The sequence below is a fragment of the Dermacentor variabilis genome, chromosome 1 (genome assembly GCF_050947875.1).
Source record: "Dermacentor variabilis isolate Ectoservices chromosome 1, ASM5094787v1, whole genome shotgun sequence".
Taxonomy (NCBI): domain Eukaryota; kingdom Metazoa; phylum Arthropoda; class Arachnida; order Ixodida; family Ixodidae; genus Dermacentor; species Dermacentor variabilis.
The window spans coordinates 121,529,917-121,552,030 of record NC_134568.1 but is presented as its reverse complement, the minus strand read 5'-3'; the positions used below and the strand labels follow the sequence as shown (position 1 = coordinate 121,552,030).

Genomic DNA, 22,114 nt, shown 5'->3' with positions numbered 1-22,114 from the left:
GGGCTCGTCCGGGATTTGAACCCGGGACCTCTCGCAGCCTAAGCGAGAATCATACCCCTAGTCCAACGAGCCGACGACATCTCAGATTCGAGGCGCGTTTACACCTACGTCATATCTCGACGAGCTGAAGAAAAAGTAGAGGACAAAGACTACGAATATCCCGGCATTGGTAACACTCGGCCTAAGAGCGAAAAAAATAGAGGGCTCATCCGGGACTTGAACCCGGGACCTCTCGCACCCTAAGCGAGAATCATACCCCTAGACCAACGAGCCCACAACAGCTCACATTCGCGGCGCGTTTACACCTACGTCATATCTTGACGAGCTGAAGAAAAAGTAGAGGACTACGAATATCCAGGCATTGGTAACAATCGGCCTGAGAGCGAAAAAAAAAAAACTAGAGGGCTCGTCCGGGATTTGAACCCAGGACCGCTCGCCCCCTAAGCGAGAACCATACCCCTAGGCCAACGAGCCTTTTTTTTCTTCTTTATTGCCGGTAATCATCAGTACATAATAATGCGAACATAATGAACATATATACACAAACAGACGAAATTTTCATCCGTTACAACAAATTAATACGTAAAAGCCGCCTGTTTTATTTAGGCTGGCGTCATTTAAAATTCTTGAATATTAACCAGGGGTTCTATCCTGGCCACCCAAGGCGGAGGGCACTCATGTGTAGCAAGCACATCGAGAAAGCGTGTTATTTGTTCTCGAAAGAAAACACGGGCTGGTCTTGCATTGGGATCGCAGTAGAAGCCAGCCATGCGGGCTCGCCATATACAGTAGAGGCCAGTTAACATTATCTGATCGAAAGGTGTTCCGCCCTCGTCATCTATCGGTAGATATCTTATGCCCTGTGGGTCAAGAGGAAATTCTTTCTTTATCGTTCGCTGTAGAACATCCCAGAAGCAAACTCCCGCCCAGCAGTGTAAAAAAACATGGTCTATTGTCTCTGGTTGTTTGCATATGAAGCAATGTGAGCTCCATGGCATATGAAAGCCCCTTTCTTCTAAAAACGTTGCAACTGAGAGAGTACCTGTGTGTAGTTTGAAAAAGAAAGTTTTTCATACCAGGCGGTACCTGCATTTTTTTAACGCGTTTCAAGACATTCTGGCCTGGGCCTCGACTGTATATAGTTCGGTACAGAGGTGGGGGAAAAAGGCTGTCCAATAGATCATTGCGCAGCCTTTTTCTTGTGACCGTAAATAAGTATTCTTTTGAAAACCGTACAGCAAGGAAACGAACTCTCTGCACAATTTCCTTATAGAAACCAAACACTGCCCCCGGTATACTTTGAGAGCATACAAAAAACTCGGGTAACAAATGCGCTAGCCTAACCTTGCAGACTGTTTGAAGAAATGGATCATCATTGTTTCTGAAGAGAAAGAATCGTCCAACTAACTGCCTCACAAACAAGTGGGCCAGCCCTAATCGTCCATCTTTCACCCTTCTGAACAAATTGTTGCGGCTGCATCTCTCCCATCCGGAACCCCAGACAAACACAGCAAAAACTGTGCAATTTCTGCACATTGGCCCTGCTACAGAAAGTGAATTGCATAACATACCATAGCTTGGCTACGAAAAACAGGTTGCACACAGTAGCCCTGGCAAATACCGAAAGGTGTTTAGCTTTCCACGCTTCGGCCTTGTCTTTTGCACTTTTGAGCTCGCACTGCCAGTATTCGTCGCTCTGTTTATAAGCTTCAAGTAGCACACCCAAGTATTTTGCTGGCGCTGTTGACCATGTGACATTGCCAAATATAGCGGGGGCCTTAGGCCACTCCGCATACCAAATACCTAGGCACTTGCTCCAGTTAACTCTACTTCCAGTGATTTGACCAAAGTTTTTAACAACATTTATGGTTTGCAAAACGCTCTCCTTGTCTTTGCAACACACGGCTACGTCATCCGCATAGGCTAGGACTTTGACTTCTGACGCTTGCATTGTAAACCCATGAATACATTTGTTTTCAATCAGTGCCAAGCATAAAGAGTCTAGACAAATACAGAACAGAAGTGGGCTGGCTGGGCAGCCCTGACGTACGGAACATTGAATGCTGATGGGGGCCCCCAGTGACTTGTTAATTATAAGCTTAGTAGGGCCGTTCCGTTACGCCATGGCTACCCCGTCAGTGATTATGGACCCGACATTTATATGTTTCAGAATGGCAAGTAAAATGGCATGCGCAACACAGTCAAAAGCTTTCTCCAAATCAAGTTGGAGAATAGCAACTCGCGATCTTAATGCATCACAACATTCCGGAATTGATCTCATTATGTGTATATTTGTGCTAATGGTACGTCCCTTGATACCGCATGTTTGGTGCCTACCTACAATTGTTTCCATTACTGATTGTAACCTGCCAGCAATTATCTTCATGAATACCTTATAATCATTATTGGTAAGTGATATTGGTCTGTACGATGTTACATGTCTTAGTTTCTCCGGCTCATTGGTCTTAGGGATGAGCACCCAGTGTGCGCTTCCCCGAAAGAATATGGCAATGCGTTTACTTCATACGCTTCGTTAAAGACGTCAGCGAGCAGAGGTGACAATTCTGATTTAAACTGTTTATAAAAAGCGGCACAAATGCCATCCTGACCGGACGATTTTCCTGTTTTTAAATTATCAATTGCCTTTTCAACTTCATGTGCTGATATCGGTGCCTCTAGTCCGTTCTTCGTCTCGTCGCAGAGTTGCGGCATGCGTCCCAAAAAACGTCTCTCTAAAGGCATCTACGTCAACAGTGCTCGATGCAAAAAGTTGTTGAAAGTGCTGGAAAAACGTTTGCGCTATGTCCTCACAGTCGGTTATTTCGTGATTATCTATTTCAAGTACATCTACGTGGTTACGCAGTGCGTGCTTCTTTTCAAGACCGAGCGCACGTTTAGTTGGAGCCTCATCTGCTGTGAATGCCTCTGCCCTTGGGCGTATAATCGCTCCTCGATATCGTTCTTCGTCGCATAGCTCCAATTTCGCTTTTATGCTGCGCAAATCGTCTTTGTATGCGCCCGGTTGGCTGCACTCTAAGGCCGTTAATTTTTCCAACACCGTCCTTAGTTCTTTTAATGCGATAGCGTTAAGGAGCTCGTGTCGCAGAAAAGCCGGTGTTTGTGTCGGCGTCGGCGTCCGTGGCGTTGGCCGTGAGCGATAAATCACGGCAGGCACTTCATAAATAAAATGCAACTTCCAAGATGGGCTGGGTGGGAATCGAACCAGGGTCTCCGGAGTGTGAGGCGGAGACGTTACCACTGAGCCACGAGTTCGATGCTTCAAAGCGGTACAAAAGCGCCTCTAGTGAACGCGGTGTTGCCTTAGAAACCAGCTGTTTCTAAGGCTCAGGCGTGCGTCGCTTGCTCAGGCGCACATTTCGTTGTCGCGCCGAACGCTGCGTTGCTCGACGCTCACCGCGTCCGATGCGGGGCGCGTAGTCGCTGCGCCGTAGCCCATTGTCTTACACCCCTTGGCGGGTCGACGGGAACGCTGTCGCGTTCCACTCTTGAAGGCGAAGCTTAAGGGTCCTCCAATTTTTTCTTTAGCTTTGTCTTCATACTTTATTTGACAGGAGCGATCGATTGCGGCTAGTTTAATTCGTTGTTTAAAGTTTTCCCACTTTTCTGTGACTTGCGCAACGTTGTTATTTTCTAGTTCCTTAAAATGATCCTGTACATTGCTGAGAAAAACCTTATCCTTTAACAATTTGGAATTCATTTTCAACATTTCCCACGTGAATGTGTTGCGTTTTCCTTTACGTCCAACAGATGTCTTGACCAGACAATGATCAGTAAATGAAAGAGGCACGACGCCGTAGCTTTGACATTGGGGTATTACGTCTAGTGAAATGTATATCCTGTCTAGGCGAGCGTGACTATTGCCCTGAAAGTGTGTATATTGAACCTTGCGTGTTCCAACCAGGTTGTCTGCCACGTCATCTAAGTCGCACTCAGCTAATAATTCGGTAAGGACATGACAGCTTTTGTCATTTTTTTCTCCGGCCTGTTCTATCTCGATTTGTTAGTACACAATTAAAATCCCCCATAATAATCATTTTTCTATTCAGGCAAATGTGCGACCTTAAAGTTTCAAAAAAGATAGTGCGCTCTTCACAAACATTGGGTGCATATACACACAAAACACGCCAGGAATCATCACCAACAGTAAAGTCAGCATGCACTAATCTGCCTAAAGGGCACGAATAATAATCTTCAATAGATAGCCCCAGACAGTTTCCTAATAAATAAAATAACGCCCGCTGACGTTCCTTTAGCATGGCTCACTACCGCGTAATACAATGACGTGAACCTTAGCACCATGCTCCGGGTCTCCTTCTCCCCTTCGACCTTTGTCTCCTGCACGGCCAGAACATCGAGGTCTTGGTCCACCATCGTCCGGTACACTTGGCTTTGTTTACGCTTGGCGGCCAGACCTCTCACGTTTAGAGTGCCTAAGCTAAGCGTAGGGTTGGTTGCCATTGCTAATACGGGAAGTAAGAGAGGCCCGGAGCACGGTGCTCACCACAACGTCTAGCCAGCGGCTAGACGCCTCCGGGACTGTCCGGTGTGGTCCGCAGACGGCTGTGGCTTGTCGCCGGCCTTCCTACCACGGTGAATGTTTGGAGAGGGCTTGAAGCTGCTCCTTCTCACCAAAGATATCTTTGCAGGCGGCCCGTCGGCGTGGTTCTTTGCAGCTATTTTCCCGTCGGTAGCATCTAGCGGCCTCTTAAAGGTAGCGTTGCCGCTCGTATCAATAGGGTCGATGCTTGGGGGCGGATCCCCACGTTCTGCCTCGCCTACGGCTTGATTAACTACTACGCAGTTTTCCTTGCCTTCCTGATGCTTTTCTGTAGGACCCATCGTGGCCCCGTCTTTTTTTCGGGGGTAACGAACACACCTTTCGTTGCCTCCGATGTCCCTTCCGCATTGTTGGCGCTGTCCTTGCCACCAGCCTCCTTGGCGGCGTCCTCGGCTTCAGCAGCATCCATCGTCATCTGCGCGACGACCTCGTTCGCTGGTGGCCCCACAGCTGCAGCGTATGTACGCACGCACTGATCTTCGGAGTGTCCAAAGCTACGACATCGAGCGCAACGCGGCACCTTGCACTCACGACGGACGTGTCCGACAACCTTGCATCGTAGGCACTGCATCGGCCGTCCAGGCGCTACGACAAGGGTCAGTTCACCGGCAACTCGGATTTGGTGCGGGAGGTCATCTACTTTCATCCCGCTCTTCAACTTCAGCAGAATGGTCCGAGATGTTGAGTCTTTGTCGCCTACTCCTCTGACCCGCCATCGTTCTCTCGTCACTTCCACGACCTTGCCAAAGGCCGCCAGCGCTGCCTTTATATCTTCGTCAGCCACCCATTACAGCAGTCAATGAAATGGGAGGCGTACCTGTTGGTCTTGAGGGTCGACGATTACGCAGCGACGCCCCTTCACGTTGAGCTCTCTCAACGCCAGCATCCTTTTCGTTGCCTCGCCACTGGAGAAGGTGACTGCCCATACGTGGTTGATCTGGTAGGCTCCTAGGGCCACGACCTGCGGCAGCAATCCAGTCGGGGCGAGCGCATCCCGAAAGTCTTCGACCCTATAGGGCCTCGCTCGCACGTCGCCATGCAAAAACACGGTGTTTTTTACGACAGATCCCTTGGGCAGTGGTGGCAAAATAATCTGGTATCCCGCTTCCTCGTTATCGTCGATAAGCCTGTTACCGCGGCCGGTGGCCGCAAAAGCCGCTCCCTCGGAGCTCATGATCCACACGTCCGTACAGCTCGGCTGCCGGAAGCAGAATGATCAACGAGCCGACAACAATTCACGTTCACCGCGCGTTTACACCTACGTCATATCTTGAAGAGCTGTAGAAAAAGTAGAGGACAACGACTACGAATATCCAGGCATTGGTAACACTCGGCCTGAGAGCGAAAAAAAAACTAGAGGGCTCGTCCGGGATTTGAACCCGGGACCTCTCGCACCCTAAGCGAGAATCATACCCCTAGACCATCGAGCCCTACCTTTTTCTTTATTTCCAGCTTGGCTACAAGCTTCAAAAGAGTTTGTGATCATAGATCACACTCGTTTTATATGTGTCAATGTATCAAGCATTGACACCACAGCTTCATCACAGTCATTCGTCTTGTACACGTCACGTACCTTCGCAACCATTTCCACAAAATATTCATACACAGATCGGCCTTTAACGTCACAATGTCTGTATGCCAACAGACTACGCCAGACTGCGTGCATTACAAGTAAAAAGATGACATCCATCTTTCAAAATCGTGTTCAGGTGGTAAAAAACGAATGCCATGTGGATTGAGGGGTAGGTCTATCTTTAACGTTCTCTGTAATATATCCCAAAAGAATATGGCATTATAACAATCAATGAAAACATGTTCGATCGTTTCAGCTTTGTTGCACAGAAAGCATCGGCTTCCCCATGGCACATAAATTCCTCTTTCCTCCAACCACGTTTTAACAGGCAAGGTTCCCGTGTGAAGCTTGAAGAAGAATGTTTTAACGTTTGCCGGTATCCACATATTTTTAACCCTTTTAAGTACGTCTTGCCCAGGCCCTTCTCGAAACATTAACCGATACAATGGAACAGGGAACACACTTTCAATGAGATCCTTCATAAGACGCTTTCTTTTTACATTGGAGAGGTACTCAAGAGAGTATCGCGCCCTAAGGAAACGATAGGACGTTACAACTTCGCACAAGAACCTTGAAATTGTGTAATGAGGGCCAATGGCTGAAGAAACAAAAAAATCAGGCATAGACACTGCTAACATGGTTTGAAAAAAACTGCACAAAAACGGGTCTCTCTCGTCCCTTATCAATATGAAACGTGATACAACTTGCTGAAGAAACAAGTGGCACACCGACAGACCACCTTTCTTTACTCGACGAAACAAATTTGTCCTTGATGTTTGCTCCCACGTAGAACACCAGATAAACGTGGCAAAGATTCGGTGAAATTTTTGAATGTGCTTACGTGTACAATACAGTGCCTGCAGGAGATACATAATTTTTGCAGCGAGAAAAACGTTACAAATAGTGGCACGTGCAAAAATTGACAATTCGAGGCCACCCCATGCTTCGGCCATCGCACGCATTTCATCCGTTTTTTCGAGCCAGAGTGACTCGTTCTCACGATATCCATCCAAAGGCACCCCTAGGTAAGTGCTAGGTGTCGTGAGCCACCGGATATTTTCAAAAACACCGGGCGTGGCACTCCAGTGGCCATGCCAGAGACCAATGCACTTTTGCTTATTGATTTTACTACCGCTTTTCTCGCAAAACCTATCAGTAATTCTTAATAATGCGCTAACACTCTCCCTATCTGTAGCAAATAGGGCAACGTCATCGGCATAAGCTAGAACACGTACTTCACAGAACTGTATCTTAAAACCCCTAATTTCTGTACTATTAACTATTTTTCTACAGAGCGGCTCCAAAAATAAAGCAAAAAGTAAAGGAGAGGGCTATTGAGCAACTAGGCTCGGGCAAATCTCCTGGTCCGGATGGGATTACCGCGACATTTTACAAGGCGTTCAAGATGAATATGGCAACAGCATTGCATGAAGTATTTTCAGAGGCACTCGAGCGGGGGTCTTTACCTCCATCGTTCAATCGTTCCGTTCGACAACCCTGTCGAACGGAAGAGAGTACTTGTATGCGTTGTGAAAGTTCACCATTAACAATTAAATTGGTACCTGAGCTTTGATATGCCATTTTGATGCCTTTACAGATGATGGAACCAAGTCCTACATAATTAATTAATAAAAAGAGAACACTATGTGGTACCATGTCAAAAGCCTTAGCTAGATCTATTTGCAGCATCGCTACCTTGAGGAGAGCGCTATCGCAATATTCTAAAATGCTTCTAGCTGTATGAATATTTGTAAATATTTTCCTACCTCTGATGTCGCATGTCTGATGCGGCCCAACTAACTTCCGTATACCTCCCTGCAGCCTTGCTGCAAGAAATTTCATGAAAACCTTGTAGTCTACATTTGTCAACGTGATTGGCCTGTATCCTGTTACCTTAAGTAACACATTTCTATCTTTGCCTTTTGGGATTAGTACTGTGTGCGCACGATTGAACGATGGAGGTAAAGACCCCCGCTCGAGTGCCTCTGAAAATACTTCATGCAATGCTGTTGCCATATTCGTCTTGAACGCCTTGCAAAATGTCGCGGTAATCCCATCCGGACCAGGAGATTTGCCCGAGCCTAGTTGCTCAATAGCCCTCTCAATCTCTTCGATACTAATATTCATTTCTAATAAATTCGTTTCCTCTTTGCCTAGCGTCGGCATTTCTGCCAAAAAGTCATCCTCGTAGCCCGGCACCTTTGGATCACGACAAGCAAACAACTCTCTATAGTAACTTTCAAATGCCGTCATGATAACTTTCTGTTCTTTGGATATCTTACCATTATATACTATTTCCAATATTTCATTTTCTCGAGCGTACGCCTTTTCATCTGACAAAGCTCGCTTTGTTGGTACTTCTCCCGCGAAATATTTTTCAGCACGTGCACGTATAATTGCACCTCTGTATTTATCCTCCTCTAAGCTTTCTAGTTTTCTTTTAATGACTTGCAGTTCTTGCGTTACAAAAGCCACAACAGCTCACATTCGCGGCGCGTTTACACCTACCTGATATCTTGATGAGCTGAAGAAAAAGAAGAGGACAACGACTTCGAATATCCCGGCATTGGTAACATTCGGCCTGAGAGCGAAAAAAAAAAAACTAGAGGGCTCGTCCGGGATTTGAACCCGGGACCTCTCGCACCCTAAGCGAGAATCATACCCCTAGACCAACGAGCCTTTTTTTTTCAAACATGAATAATAAAAGGAAACACTTGGATCACGTCTTGATCCGGTGTGCTCACATTAAAATTTCTTCAAGTTACACAATTCGTCCAAGAGAGGTAGCCAGTCAGAGGCTCTGGTTGCGCTTTATACAGTGCGCGTATATAATCCACGTTTACAATGAAATTTTCCCTGACAGGACGTGCGTGAAGGTCGGCATTGCGAACCGCCATTCTAGTCTGCCAGATGCTGTGATGTGCTATCAGCATGAACATGTCGTACGGGACGCCGTCTTCATTGTCCACACTCAGAAAACGAATGCCATAACTCGTGATGGGTAGGTCCCTTTTCAATGTGCGCTGCAGAATGTCCCAATGGAATACGGCGTCCCAGCAGTAAAGAAATACGTGTTCTACCGTTTCGGGCGTCTTACAAAGTAGACAGTTTGTCGTCCATGGAACGTAGAGTCCCTTATCAGCTAACCATTGCTTTACTGGGAGCGTTCCAGAATGAAGTTTAAAGAAGAAAGTTTTTGTTCCCGGTTTTACGTTCATCTTTTTAACCCTTCTTAGCACGTCCTGTCCGGGTCCGACATTGAATAAGGTTCTGTACCGCGGTGTTGGCAACAAACAGTCGACAAGGTCTTTGTAAAGTGTTTTCCGTTTTACAGAGGACAAATACTCCAGTGAAAAGCGCACTTTCAGAAATTGAAAAGAATGCACTACTTCACGCAAGAATCCAGTCACATAATGGTACATATTGTTATTCGATGACACAACAAATTCTAGAACGTGTGAACACAGCCTTAATTTTATTACCGTTTGTAAAAAGCCATTTCTTTGGTCGCGGAGAAAAATAAAACGAGACACAACTTGCCTAATAAATAAATGACACAAACCCAATCCACCGTTTCGGACCGGTAAGAATAAATTTGAGCGACTTGTTCGTTCCAAGGTTGATCTCCACACAAACATGGCGAAAATCCTGTGAAATTTCTGTACATTCACCCGCGACATACAAAGGACTTGGAACACATACCGTATTTTGGCTATTAAAAACAGTTTGCATACATTCGCCCGTGCAAAAATAGAGAGCTCCCGTCCACCCCAGGCGTTTGTTTTTTGCCTGATTGTTTCTGCTTCGTCCTTCCAGTACTCGTTGTCACGATAAACCTCGAGTGGCACCCCTAGGTAATTCAGTGGGCGGGTTTCCCATCTTACATTTACGTATACATCAGGCTTCATATCCCAATTACCATACCAAAACGCAGTTGTTTTATCCCAGTTAATCATGCTACCTGTCATGGAACAAAATTGTTTGGCTGTATGAACAACTTCACGTATGCTATGCCTATCTTGACAGAGTACGGCCACATCGTCGGCATATGCAAGGATCTTCACTTCAGTACTCTGTAATCTAAATCCGTGCACGTTTGAATTTTGGATAATTGATAAGCAAAAGGGTTCTAGGTATATGGCAAAAAGTAAGGCTGAGGCCGGGGATCCTTGTCTGATAGAACTGAGTATGTCAATTTCTTCACTCAGCGTCCTATTGACTACCAGGCGTGTTACACACTGCGAGTACGCCATCTTTAATCCATCAAGAAACACAGTTCCAACTTGCACATGTTCTAACACGTTGAACAACAATTCATGGCAGACACGGTCAAAAGCTTTTTGTAAGTCTAATTGCATCATTGCTATTCGGTATCCAAAGTCATCGCAAATCTCTAAGATACTTCTTACTACATGTATATTTGTCGTAATGCTATGACCTTTTATGCCACATGTCTGGTGCGGTCCTACAATGTTTTGAACGACATTCTGCATTCTTTTGGCCAACACCTTCATGAAAATTTTGTAATCCGTATTTAAGAGGCTAATGGGGCGATATGACGTCACAGACTGAAGTTTGATGTCATCGCCCGATTTGGGGATTAAAACAGTGTGCGCTTCAGTGAAAGACCGTGGTAGCTTCTTTTTATACCCCTCTTCGATAACTTCGAACAGCGCGCTGGCAATCTTTTCTTTAAACGTTTTATAGAAATCTGCTCCGATTCCATCTGGGCCAGGTGTCTTTCCAGTGCTTAAGTCATCGATAGCTTTTTTAATCTCCTGTATACTGATAGGGGCCTCCAAACTTTTTTTAGTTTCGTCGTCAAGCTTGGGCACTAAAGAAAGGAAATCTTCACTAAATCCACTCGCCATCGGAATACGTTTTCCAAGCAAATCGCGATAGTGTTCAGCAAACGCGTTCATTATCTGACTTTTTTCTTTCGTCAGTCTGCCATTGTACATTATTTCCTTAACTTCTTTTCTTTGTGCATATTGCTTTTCGTCACTTAGTGCCCGCTTTGTCGGTGTTTCGCCCATCCAAAGCTTTTCTGTTCTTGACCTAATAATAGCACCTCTGTACTTTTCTTTATCTAAAAGTTCCAGCTTGTTTTTGGTATTTTTTATTTCTGCAGTGAACGAGCCCGGTTTCACACTCTCTCCCTTTAATACTGCTTGCAGTTGCGACTGCAATTTCTTCTCGTCTTGTTCTCAAAATTAAGGATAGTCGTACGTTCTATAGCACTCAATTTAACATCTTGTTTAAAAACTTCCCACCTCGTTTCCCAGTCGTCTTTTCCAACTTCATACAGCATCGTTAACGCTTCACTTGCTTTTCTAGAAAAAATTTTATCTTTCATGATGCTATTTAATTTCTAGAGGTGCCAGTTGAACTTATACATTTTTTCCTTTGTCCCAAGCGTGAATTTTACCAAACAGTGGTCGCTAAAAGACACTGGTATAACAACGTATTCGTCACAACACATCACAAGGTCAAGCGGGATGTAGGCTCTATCCAAACGCGCGTGACTTTGTCCCTGAAAATGTGTGAACTCAACCCCGCCATTATACATGCAGAGAGCCACATCTATTCTATTCTCTGCAATCAATTCCGTCAATAACATGGCGCTTTGATCGCGCAAATTTACACGTTTAGAGCGGTCCTCAATCGCGCACACACAGTTGAAGTCACCAATTAATATCACATATTTACTACAATCAAGGAAACCGCCAATCTCTTCAAAGAATGCTTTCCTTTCGTTGTCACGATTTGGGGCGTACAAGGAAATCACGCGCCATTCAAAATTCATTAAGGACAAATCACAAACCACGAAGCGTCCGCTCTCACTGCTTCTTATACTTGTCTCAACTGCGCCCATCGATCTTTTTATAAAAATTGCACACCCTCCCGATAAACCATCAGCATGTGACACACAAACATTATACGTTGTGCTGAAAGGCGCAACCATTCGATCAGTTTCGTCCTCCCTGTGTACTTTTGTTTCTTGCACGGCGATCACGTCTAAATCATGTTCCGCAAATAGCCTACTTAATTGCTATTGGCGTCTTCTAGACGAAAGCCCGCGCACATTTAGAGTGGCGAAACAAACTGCTCTCTCAAGTCTAACAGCCATCTTTATCTTTAAAAGGGATGCGCTCACCAAACAGTCTGTGCCCCGATATTGGGGTACACCCTCGGTGCGTTAGCCGTGCTGTCAAGTGGGCAGCTTAGCCGCCCTCTTCTCCCCCTCCGTAACGTTTGGCTTTGGGGTGGGCCGCAGCCGGCGACTGGTGAACGCTTTCGTCGGCGGTTCACTGCTGTTGGCGTCCTTTGTCGCTGCACCGGCGTCGTCTCGTGGTCTCTTTCCCAGCGCACTGCTGTCTTCTGCTTCACGGCAATCCATGGCGTCCACTTCGGCACTCTTGTGGTGAACTCCCGCTGTCTCTTTATTTCCACTTGTGCTGTTGGCACCACCCTCGATGAATTCCGAGCTCTGTATCTTGGCTTTTGTGTCTGCTGTAATTTCTACCTGTACAGTGGCTGTCAAATTTTCCGCGGTAGTATTTTCCGATTGCTTACTTTCTTTGGTGCTGGTGCCTTGTACTCCTGATGTTGTTGCAGAATGCAGACATTCTTCTGCTTCCGCTTCGTCCATGGTGAGCTCGGATTTCTCCTTGCTCAACGTGGCCATGGCAGCTGTCGCATACGTCCTCGAGCAGTTTTCTACGGCGTGTCCAAAGCGTTTGCAGACGTTGCACCGCGGCACGCGGCAGTCCTTTCTTATGTGGCCAATCTGTTGGCAGCGCAAGCACGTTGGCGCTCTTCCGGGCGCTACGACAAGGGCTAGCTCACCTCCGACGCGCAGCTGATGTGGTATATCATCCAACGTAACGTCAGCCTTCAGTCGCACCACAACTGTGCGTGTCATGGTGTTCTGTTGGCTGTAGCCGTCAAGGCGCCATTTATCCAGTCCTATTTCCAAGACTGTTCCGTAGGGGTTCAGGGCGTTTCGCACGTCTTCTTCGCGTACATGGTAGAGCAGCCAGTGAAGCTTCAGACGGACGTCGCGGTGACTTGGATCAATTACGATACATCTCCGACTCTTGACCGTCAATTCCGGTTCGGCCAAAAACTTCTTGGCGCCTTCAGCAGTCTTGCAGGTAACCGTCCACACATGATTCATTTGATATGCGCCGAGCGGAAGAACGTCGGTGGGCGGAACACGTTGAAACAGTGGCTCACGAAAATCTTCTGCGCGATATGGTCTACCTTTTACATCAGCATGTAGAAAAACGGTATTTTGAACAACGTACCCAGTTGGCAGTGGGGGCAAAATGATTGCATAGTCCTGGTAACATTCGGCCTGAGAGCGAAAAAAAAAACTAGAGGGCTCGTCCGGGATTTGAACCCGGGACCTCTCGCACCCTAAGCGAGAACCATACCCCTATACCAACGAGCCTTTTTTTTTTCTTTATTTCCGAAGTTCACATGAGGAACAATAAGTCACAAACAATAAAACACTTCAGCCACACTTTAGCTGAGGCGAGCAAAGTTAAAATTTCCTCAAACTCACAAGGTCATCAAGGAGTATTACCCACTGAGGTGGGTCTTGCTGTGCCCGGATACATTCCCGAAGGTAAGCAGCGCTCTCAATAAAGTTTTCACGTGCACTGCGCGTATTAACATCTGCATGCCTTACTTGCATTCGTGTTTTCCACAAGCTGTGGAGGCCAAGGAGCATGAACAAATCATATGGTACATCTTCGTGATCAACCGGTAAAAACCTGATACCATAAGGGTCTAGTGGTAACTCTTTCTTTATAGTTCTGTGTAGGACGTCCCAGTGGAATATCGCGTCCCAGCAGCCCAGAAAAACATGTTCGACTGTCTCTGGCCTCTTACATAAAAGACAGTTCGTTGTCCAAGGGACAAAGATTCCCTTTTCTTGAAGCCACGTTTTGACAGGTAATGTATTAGAGTGTAACGTGAAAAAGAATGTTTTCACGCCTGGCCTAACTGGCATCTTCTTCACTCGCTTTAAGATATTCTGCCCTGGGCCTCCACGATAAGGCGCACGGTACAATGGCACCGGCAGCATGATATCCACAAGATCTTTGTGCAGCTTTTTCTTGGGAACACTGTGCAAATAGTCTGGGGAAAAACGCACTTCTAACAACTTACAAGAAAGCACAACCTCGCGCAAAAATCCGGTTACAGCACCGCACATGTTTTCACCAGAGGACACTATGTTTCTTGGGAGTAGCCGCTGCAATCGGACCTGTATAACCATTCTTAAGAAGGTGTCATTTTGATCACGAAAGAAAATAAGGCGTGATACCACTTGACGCAAGAACAAATGAACCAGTCCAAGGCCTCCACTCTTCGCTGAAAGAAACAGGTTTGTTCTCCTCGTTTTTTCCCAGGTCGAAGTCCAAAGAGAGACGGCAAATATACGATGCAATTTTTGAATAGAAGTCCGCGAAGCACACAGCACATTCATGAGGTACCATATTTTTGAAATGAGAAAAACATTGCAGACAAAGGCACGTGAGAAGATTGACAGATTCCTTCCTTGCCACGCTCCCGCTTTCTCTCTCGCCCTTGACATCTCTTCGTTCCAAAGTGGGATGGGATCGCGATAACGTTCTAGGGGCACGCCAAGGTATCGCGTTGGCATGGGAGACCATTGCAGCCGTGAGAAAAATTGCGGTGTAATATCCCATTCCCCGTGCCAAAATCCAGAGCTTCTTTCCCAGTTTACTTGACATCCGGTCTGGTTACAAAACCTTTCCGGAATATTTCTAAGTTCACAAATGCTTTCTCTGTTCGTGCAAAATACCGCTATGTCGTCCGCATACGCAAGAAGTTTAACCTGAGCAGATTGCATCTTGAAACCTGTGACGTAATCACAGTTGATAATGGCCAGACATTAAGGCTCTAGATACGCTGCAAAAAGCAGGGGAGAGAGCGGTCAACCTTGCCTCACCGAAGAACGCACTCTGAGGCGCTCAGTAAGGTTACCATTAACTATAATGCGTGTCATACAATTTGCGTGCGCCATTTTTACTCCTATTACACTACCCAGGTTAACATGCTCTAGAATGGAGAAAAGAATGTCATGTGAAACGCGGTCGAACGCTTTAGCCAAGTCCAGCTGTATCATAGCTACCTGGCTTTCAAGCACGTCAACACATTCCAGTACGGTTCTGGCCACATGTATATTTGTTGCAATGCTGCGACCTCTGATGCCACAGGTTTGGTGCGGCCCTAATAATTTGTCGATTACACTCTGAAGTCGCCTGGCTAGTACCTTCATGTACACCTTGTAGTCGACATTAGTGAGGCTGATAGGTCTGTAGGAACTCACTAACATTCGTTTCTCCGGATCATCAGACATGGGAATAAGTGCAATGTGTGAAATACCAAAGGAGAATGGAACTTTTTTGCGTTCATAGGCTTCTGTTATCACTTGTAACAAGAACTGAGAAACATAATGTTTAAAGGTTTTATAGAAGGCAGCGTTCAGCCCATCTGGCCCCGGCGCTTTTCCAGACGGAAGATCATCTATTGCTTTCTTGATTTCTTCCAAAGTAATAGGCAATTCAAGACGCTCTCTTACATCATTGTCGAGTGTTGGCATTAGTCGTAGGAAATCCCCTTCGAACCCTTGCGCATGCTCGCGCCTATTGCTAAAAAGTTCAGCAAAGTATTCCGTAATAGCGCGCTGAATCTCACTAGGGTGGCTTGTAATGTGCCCCTCGTATCTTACTTGCCTGATTTCCTTCTGGCAAGCGTACCGCTTTTCATCTGATAGCGCCCACTTTGTAGGCGCTTCGCCTGCCCACAAGTTATCGGTCCTTGAGCGTATTATTGCTGCTCTGTACCTTTCAGTGTCAATTGTTTCGATCTGACACTTCACGTCTTTTATTTCTTTACTAAAATTTCCTGGCTTATTGGTTTCCATCCTAACCAAGCACTCGAGTTGTTCGCGAAGTTCCTTTTCTTTTTCTTTCTGTTTATACCGAATTGCGCTACTTTTTTCTATCGCTTTAAGCTTCACTCGTTCTTTGAAACTTTCCCATTCAACGGCAAAGCAGTCCGCTTGCTCAGCTAGGACACCGTCAAGATCGCTTTTAATTTCCTTGACAAATCCTTCATCGTCTAAAATTTTCTCATTTAGTTTCCAAAGGTACCAATTAAAGCGTGATTTCCTTCCCTTCGTTCCAAAAGTCGCGCTCACAAGGCAATGATCACTAAACGACACAGGTTTTACATCATAGGCTTTGCATAGTGGCACGAGATCAGCAGAAACATACCGCCTATCTAATCTTGCGTGACTGTCGCGTTGAAAGTGTGTGTAATCAGGTCGTGTTCCAGCCGAAAACACACTTCCAACGTTCTTCAATAAATAATCGTGCACAAATTCAATCAACAGTTCCGCGCTCTTACCCCTCACTGGTCTACACTTCACTCGGTCAGTAGCAGCACATACGCAGTTAAAGTCTCCCAATACAAGCAACACCTTGTCACAATTCAAGTACGGCTCAATGGAATAAAAAAAACATATACGTTCACTTTCAACATTGGGGGCATAAACACATACAACGTGCCAGTGTAAGTTTGAAAAAGAAAAAAATCAAGAACCAAGAGGCGGCCACTTTCACATGCAAATACAGACTCCACACTTATACCTAATGTTTTGCGAATGAAGAGAAAGCATCCACCCCATGTCCCAACGGAGTGACACACACTCACTTCAAGGTTGGCGCGGAAAGGGGGCACCATGCGGTCAGCATGTTTTTGCGACTCTATCTTTGATTCTTGCACAGCTATTAGGTCAAGGTCATTATCAATAAGCAGGCGATTAAGCTGACATTGCCGCCATCGTGCTCCCAGCCCTCTAACATTCAAAGTTGCTACACGCAATGGGGCTCTTAGCGGAACTACCATACGTTTACGTAATAAAAAGGGGCGCGATCCGCATGGTGCCTACCTCTGTCGACCATGTGATTCTCCCGACTGATGTTCCGCAATGATGTTCGGGGAGTCGTCCGGCCACCCAAAGGGTTGTCTGGTGTTTGTCTCGAAGTGGTCCGAGGCACTTCCTCGTCGCATCCTCCACTTTGCATGCGCGCAAACTCGAAATGTCAGCCAAAAACACTGTGTCGGTCGATACACAACCGACGCTGATATTCCACAGAACACAGAAAAAAATTACGGAGGCAGTTTACCTGCCTGCCGTAACTCGGCCAAAAGGTTTGGCCGCGGCTTCGACGATGAACGTCGACTTCCTGTCGTTTTTGGAGGCGGCTCCCCACTGCTACTACCACCAGGCTGCAGGTTCTCTCCGGCGCTCTCTTCGCGGGACCGTTTTCCAGCGATTAGGGCAGCCGCTTCATTGTCAGCGTCCATGGCGTCGGCAATGCGAGGCTCCACGCGGTCCGGGGTTTTCAGCGAAACTTTCGTATCGGCCACCGCACTGTGACCGCTGTCGCTTTTGGGGCCACGCTGCGCTAGCTGAGATGCCACCACTGCAGGAGACGTCAACGTTGTCGTTGTCTTCTGCTTAACCAGAGGCGTAAACGAAGGCCCATCTTTCGTCTCCGTTTTCCCAGTTGTCCTCGCTGCCTCTTCTGCGTCCACTTCATCCATCAAATGCTCCGAGGCATCTTCACTGGTTCCAGGGCCGGCGATGCTCGCATAAGTACGGGGGCACTCACCGTCTTCGTGACCGAAACGTCGACAAGCTCCGCATCGCGGGACCTTACACTCCCGACGAATGTGTCCCGTACCTCGGCAGCGAAGACATAACGGAGGCCTTCTAGGCACAACGACGAGTGCCAACTCATCCCCAACGTTAAGCTGGTGCGGCAAGTCGTCCAGTTTAACGCCAGCATTCAATTTCAGCGTGACCATCCTGCTCGTTGAGCCTTCCTCTGACACGCCGTGCACACGCCAGCGCTCCCGGGCCACCTCGGAGACCTTTCCGTACGGTGCGAGCGCGACACGCACGTCCTCATCCGGCACGGTGTGAAGCAGCCAATGGAGCTTGAGACGTACAGGTGCCCCCAGAATAATTCGGAACGCCGGACACGCAGCTGCTCGTCGGCGGAGCGCGCCGGCGGATAAATACAGGCAAGGTCTGCGCATGCGCAGTCTCCCTAGCGAGCAAGTTTCGCTCCCTAGTGTTTCTAGATTGGCGTTGTCTTGCTCCAAAAAGGTAGCGCTAGGTGCCCTTTAGCATTGTGCAGGGGGGGCTGGGCGAATGAATGTCTGTAGCGCAGCATGCACCATAATCTATAAATAAAGGCTTGTGGACGCCGTGTAGCGTATTCTCGCCATGGTCTGCATCCCGTGTGGGAGATAATAGCAATGCTTTGCGTGATTACGTGCTAGTGAGGCGGCTTGGCTACAACGACCTCGCTGCCCTATTTTTTCAACCGTGTTAGCCTGTCCTGCGAAGTATTAGTTCTTATTAAATTATCTCCCGCTCCGTGGTACTAATGGCTTCGTAAAACGAGGACAATTTCCACTTATACATGACCCCTCTTAAAGGGTGTGTCTGCGATAGTAGCAATAAAAGAGTTTACAAAATGAAATAACGCGGCACGTTCCTCAAGGCCAGTTTCATGTATAGGAGGCCACCTCATTCCTTTTCCTCGTGGGAGGCCGCTCTTCGGGCCACTTGCTCGCATGACCAGCTCTGGCTGGTGGACCGTGCTTGCCTAGAGATGTCCGCCAGGGGGCTCCCGGACGTCTAGGGGCCCAACCACATTTAAATAGATCCAGTAAAGTTTTATCCATCCATCCATCCATTCGAAGGGCACTGTAATGAACTCTTCACGACTCCAGTCATTTATTGGCGCACCACATTACGTGGTTCGCATATATTGTGCGCCAATCAATCACGGAAACTGGATCATTGGAAGCGAGTATTCTTACGTATTGATCGCGTGTCGGCGTTTGTTGGTGTAGATATTCATTTTCATACTCATTTTCTTTTTGCTCAGAGGGGATATACAATGATAATCAAGGGTAGGCTGTTTGAGCTGAATGAAAAAAATGTAGTAAGGAGAACATAGTAAATATAAATAACAGGAAGAACACTGGGTTAATTTTTTCCACATAAAACAAAAAGAATCGAAACGTAACTTTGTTTCGTCTAAAGCGCTTGGCATGTTCTGCTATCAACATCTCGCGATGTCCACGCGAAGCGCAGCTTGTAGGCAGCGTGGAATTCACTCGCAGAGCGCATCTACGAAGTCCCTCCTCTCACCAAAGCCCTTCCACTCGCGCGTTATGGCGAGCCAGAGCTCGTCGGCACTTGCCCCTCCAAGATTCAGCTTGGATAAACTTTCCTTCATCGTGCCCCACACGTTCATAACATTGAAGTCTGCACCTTTCGGAGGCAAGTAAAGAACGCGAACACCACATTTTTAAGAAGTTTTTCCACAGCTCTGGCCATGTGCACCGGCTCAGGTCTTGTTGGAACAAGTAGCAGCCATCTTTAGATGGCCCGTCAAGAGCGTATGGCAATATGTGGAAGTCCTGAATTTCGCTGTAAACTTCAGCTGTGAACAATGGGGACAGCCGGATTATCGGACCGAGGCCCTCTTTGCTAATTGCTCCCCAAACGTTGAGGGCAGAGTGGCCGCTGTTGTAGATCTCGGAAACATACTCAGGCTCATATCTACACGAAAAGGAGGCAATGGATAATGGTCTTTTCAGATGAAAGACCTCTTGCGCGTCCGAAGAATTTGTGCTTAAAAGGTCAGAATGAAAAGGAAAATACCTGCAGTTGTATGGTCTCCATACCCGGCGCTCTTAATCCCATCTAGATGAAAATGTCAATTCATCTGAGAATATGACTTCCTTCCATTCTTCACAGTCGTCCAGCGCTCATATGCCCTGCCAAACTCAAGGCGCCGGCGTTCTTGGCACTCCGTAATGTGTGGCTTTTGTGCCGCGACAAATCCACGAAGACCAGCCTCTCGCATGGGCCTTCTAATTGTTTCCTCACCGGCTTGCAGGTTGAGGGCTGTCTTGATCTGGCGGGCGCTCTAAAAAGGATCGGCAACGGCTGCAGCAACAATCAGAAGGTCGGACTCTTGCAACATGCATCGGTGTCGACCCGATCGCACTGCATCTTTGAGTCGGCCATCTTCATCCCTGTATGCTTGGATTATTCGGTTGATCGCACTTATAGACTTTCCTGTGAGGCGGCATATCTCACGTTGAGGTATACCTTGTGAACTAAGCTTAATTATATTTCTCCGCACATTCATCGGCGCTCTTTTCGGCATGTTGCCTCGATTGGAAAAGGGCGGAATTCGCGTAACTGTCATTGTTTAAATATGTTCGTATCCCTTTATCAATCGAGCCGCCGATTTCATCACGGTTGCATCAGACGCAAACGCCGCCCTTTGCCAGCGCTAGTCACGGTCACCTACCATAAATATTTTGAGCAAATGATAAATACGGCCCACATGAAAAATGAAAAACAAAGGCGCCCAAGCACCCGACCATGCAGACACGAGCGCTTATGCTCCAACGCGAGTGCATGCGCAGACACAGCTTGTCACGGACACCATCGGCCCAGCCCCCTTGACAAAACGTTAAGGGGCACCTAGGGCTACCGTTTTGGAGCAACGCAACCCAAACTAGATGCAATAGGGAGCCAACCCTGCTCGCTAGGGAGACCGCGCACGCGCAGACCATGGTACTACTTTTTTCCACGGGCGCGCTCCGTCGGCGAGCGGCCGCGTGTGTTGCGTTCCGAATTATTCTGAGAGCGCCTGTACGTCCTGGTTCGCCGGGTCAATAACCGTGCAGCGGCGTTCTTTGACGCGCAGCTCACCGGCGCCTGCAATCTTCTTAACGGCATCCGCATCCTTCAGCGTAATGGTCCAGACATGGCTCATCCGATACGCCCCCAGGGCGATAACATCAGAGAGCAGCGACTGCCTAGCCAACGCGTCTCGAAACTCTTCCACTCGGTAGGGGCGGGCCCTGATATCCGCGTGCAAAAAACAGTATTTAAAACTAAACGCCCGGTTGGGAGACTTGGCAGAACAACCTGGTAGTCGTTTTCCATTTCCATAGCCCTGTTACCGCGACCAGAACTGGCCGCTGAAGCCGCTCCAACGGAGCCCGTCATCATACGTCCGTCACGCTTGGTGGCCGGAAGCAGAATCCCCCTAGACCAACGAGCCCACAACAGCTCACATTCGCGGCGCGTTTACACCTACGTCATATCTTGACGAGCTGAAAAAAAGAAGAGGACAACGACTACGAATATCCAGGCATTGGTAACATTCGGCCTGAGAGCAAAAAAAAAAAAAGACTAGAGGGCTCGTCCGGGATTTTAACCCGGGACCTCTCGCACCCTAAGTGAAAATCACACCCCTAGAAACGAGCCGACGAATATCCAGGCATTGGTAACACTCGGCCTGAGAGCGAAAAAAAAACCAGAGGGCTCGTCCGGGATTTGAACCCGGGACCTCTCGCACCCTAAGCGAGAATCATACCCCTAGACCAACGAGCCGACAACACTTTTTTTTTCTTTATTGCCTTTTCACAAATGAAAACAAAAAGGTCAAATACACGACATGTACATATGCTAAAGAACACCAGCCACAGCTCGGCCAGTGTAAGGCGTTTAAAAGGGCTGCACAGAAGCCAACTGGTCTAGTACCGGTAGCCATTCCGGGGGTTCACATACTGCTCTGAACAAGTCCCGTGTGTATATAATACTCTCAACAAAATAGTGTCTTGCTGAGTGAGCCTGTGTATGAGCATGCTTGATATCCATTCTCGTCTTCCATACGCTATGCATGCAAAGCAGCATTAGCATATCACTCGGCACTTCCCCTGTTTTTGCACGTGGAAGAAACCGGATTCCAAAAGGGCTTATCGGCAACTCTTCTTTAAGTGTTCTTTGTAGGACGTCCCACAGAAATACGGCG

General features: G+C 47.3%; 7 non-coding genes across 7 annotated transcripts; all 7 read right to left on the bottom strand.

Moving 5' to 3' along the window:
• TRNAP-AGG (transfer RNA proline (anticodon AGG)) lies at positions 1-72 on the bottom strand. The gene has a single exon. It is a non-coding gene; the product is annotated as a tRNA-Pro (tRNA).
• Positions 73-201: 129 nt separating this feature from the next.
• TRNAP-AGG (transfer RNA proline (anticodon AGG)) lies at positions 202-273 on the bottom strand. Its single transcript has one exon. It is a non-coding gene; the product is annotated as a tRNA-Pro (tRNA).
• A 129-nt stretch (positions 274-402) lies between these two features.
• TRNAP-AGG (transfer RNA proline (anticodon AGG)) lies at positions 403-474 on the bottom strand. The gene has a single exon. It is a non-coding gene; the product is annotated as a tRNA-Pro (tRNA).
• Positions 475-5,937: 5,463 nt separating this feature from the next.
• TRNAP-AGG (transfer RNA proline (anticodon AGG)) lies at positions 5,938-6,009 on the bottom strand. The gene has a single exon. It is a non-coding gene; the product is annotated as a tRNA-Pro (tRNA).
• A 2,750-nt stretch (positions 6,010-8,759) lies between these two features.
• TRNAP-AGG (transfer RNA proline (anticodon AGG)) lies at positions 8,760-8,831 on the bottom strand. Its single transcript has one exon. It is a non-coding gene; the product is annotated as a tRNA-Pro (tRNA).
• Positions 8,832-13,536: 4,705 nt separating this feature from the next.
• Positions 13,537-13,608, bottom strand: TRNAP-AGG (transfer RNA proline (anticodon AGG)). The gene has a single exon. It is a non-coding gene; the product is annotated as a tRNA-Pro (tRNA).
• Positions 13,609-21,621: 8,013 nt separating this feature from the next.
• TRNAP-AGG (transfer RNA proline (anticodon AGG)) lies at positions 21,622-21,693 on the bottom strand. The gene has a single exon. It is a non-coding gene; the product is annotated as a tRNA-Pro (tRNA).
• Between the last annotated feature and the right edge of the window lie 421 nt (positions 21,694-22,114).